General features: G+C 35.2%; 1 protein-coding gene across 1 annotated transcript in view; it reads left to right on the plus strand.

Annotated features, from left to right (window-relative positions):
• The window catches only part of LOC110032260, a 19,168-nt gene extending 18,407 nt beyond the window's left edge, over positions 1-761 (plus strand). The window contains exon 5 of the mRNA XM_020735833.1: positions 600-761. The gene's annotated coding sequence lies outside the window, so the exon portion shown is untranslated. The remainder of the gene's footprint in view (positions 1-599) is intronic.
• Positions 762-2,171: the final 1,410 nt, after the last annotated feature.

Consider the following 2,171-nt stretch of genomic DNA (forward strand, 5'->3'; position numbering starts at 1 on the left):
GGGAACGAGCTAAAGGAAAGATTTGGGTTGAAAACCTTAAAAGGTACGATGAACGTGGATCGTGGCGCCAACGAAAAGACGAGCCTTCCTAGTTGGAGAGCCCAAACCACATAAATAAAAAGAAGAAGAGGAAAAAGAAAAAAAAGAAGAAGAAAATAAGAGAAACAAGACAAAATATAAGTGAAAAGGCATAAATCAAAGAGAAAAAAAATAAGGAAGAACCTCTCTCACTTTCTAAGGGAGGGGGAGGTTCTCCCTCCTTCAACTAATCTCATTTATGTGGAATAAAAGGGGTCAAAGAGCCCGAGAACACCCTTCTCTCTCTATCTCTCATTCACTTTCTTCTTCCCTCGAATCCCCGCTCCATCCCTTGGGCACAAGCTAAAGGACAGATTTTAGCTAAAACAATATGAAAGTACGACTCTCTTTGTGAGAGAGTAATTTGGTGGCTTATCTTTTGGGTAAGCTATGTGGCTTCTGCTGATAATTTGGATGGGCTTACATATAAGCACATGCGTATCTCTTTTATTATATTCTCTTAGGATTTAAATATGTTATTTTTATGTTTCCTTCATGAATATTATTTCTTCTCTTCGCAGGAGCCTTCCTTTCCATATGATCGAGACACATCACAAGAAGAACCCCCACTATTCTCCATCATCCTGAATGCTTCAGTTTTTTTGACACAATATTACTCCTTCTGCTCCAATTTTGAAATGAAAGCTCTTTTCTTATAATTCGTTTAATTAAAAACTTGAAGCGCGCCAAAAAAGTAGTTCTTGCATTTATATCATTTCTCTTTTATTAAATGGTTTGCAGTTGAGACTTTGAATGAGATTTAGTTACTTAAATTTGTCTTTTTTCATTCCAAATGCTCTCAAGGATATGAATAGAAGTTAATCAAGCTAATATGGAATAATTGAGTAGATTAATTATTAGATTATTTTTACCACAAACAATCACAATAACTCACATTATTTTTTGGTTAGGCTAAACATTATTAGTCTTAGTCAAGATGGAGTCACACGAGTCGAGTCACTTTCAACCCACTCATGCTTGTAATTTTGCCTATTTGTTCGTGAAAGCTCGCCTCTTCACCGATGTGTGTGCTAACCCGGCGAACCGTGTGAGCAATCACATGCTCATCCTTGTGTGCATTCGCTTGATCGTTTGTACGCACTTGTTTGCATGCTCATGTGCATGCGTGTCTGCTCGATTTGATTTTGGATTTACATGCATACCACTCAATTCTTATGAATTCACATGTCTAACATCATACATACTACATTACCTAAGTAAGAAAATGTGTATTTCATTTTAGAAAAGTTAAAATGGTGATATTTTTGATGTGACATGAAAGATTTGGATGATATAAATGTAAAAAATTAATGTTTAGGTGTTGGGTATGTAAATACATAGGAAATGTGTGGTATGTATGTAAACGCATCTTGTTTAACTTGTTTAGAAAGGCCTACCTTGATAGGCAGCCAAGTGCAAAAACTTTAGTTGGACAACTCTCAAGCAAAGAAGCTTCCTCCACTCTTTTGACAAATTTTAAGAGGCAAAAAGGCTTTGGTTGCTACAAGGAAGAAATGTAACAATAAATTCTCTCAACTAATGCTCATACTTCATTTCCTCTGCTTTACCCATTGTGCTTGAGAGTCTCACATCTCGTGCTCGTCTCTACTGGGTAAAAATATTACGTGCGAATGAGCTTGGTGTGGATTGATAGTATTGGTGTGGTATAACTCCAATACTACCAATCTGCACGTGTAGATACCGCACGTAATATTCGTTTGTACCGGTTTATGGTATCACATGCTGAAAAGTGATACATAGACACTCAAATTGTTCATAAAAATCCTTTATTTCTCTGTCTAAATTTATGGCTTCTTGCCCTAAGTTTTGGCGAGAAACATACTAAATATTTTAAATTGGGGGCATTTACATACATACCACACAATTCCATTGTATTTACATATTTAAAATGTTAACTTTGTTTTTTCATACCATCTGAATCTTCATACCCACATAAAAAATACACCTTGTCATGCCTAGGTAAGCTGTATAAATGTAAAAATTCAAGTCTAGGTGTCAGATATGTAAATACATAGAACTTCAGTGGTATATATGTAAAATTTCCTTTTAAATGTTTTTTTTTATTTTTATTT

This window comes from Phalaenopsis equestris, unplaced genomic scaffold, assembly GCF_001263595.1.
Source record: "Phalaenopsis equestris unplaced genomic scaffold, ASM126359v1 Scaffold000900, whole genome shotgun sequence".
NCBI lineage: Eukaryota > Viridiplantae > Streptophyta > Magnoliopsida > Asparagales > Orchidaceae > Phalaenopsis > Phalaenopsis equestris.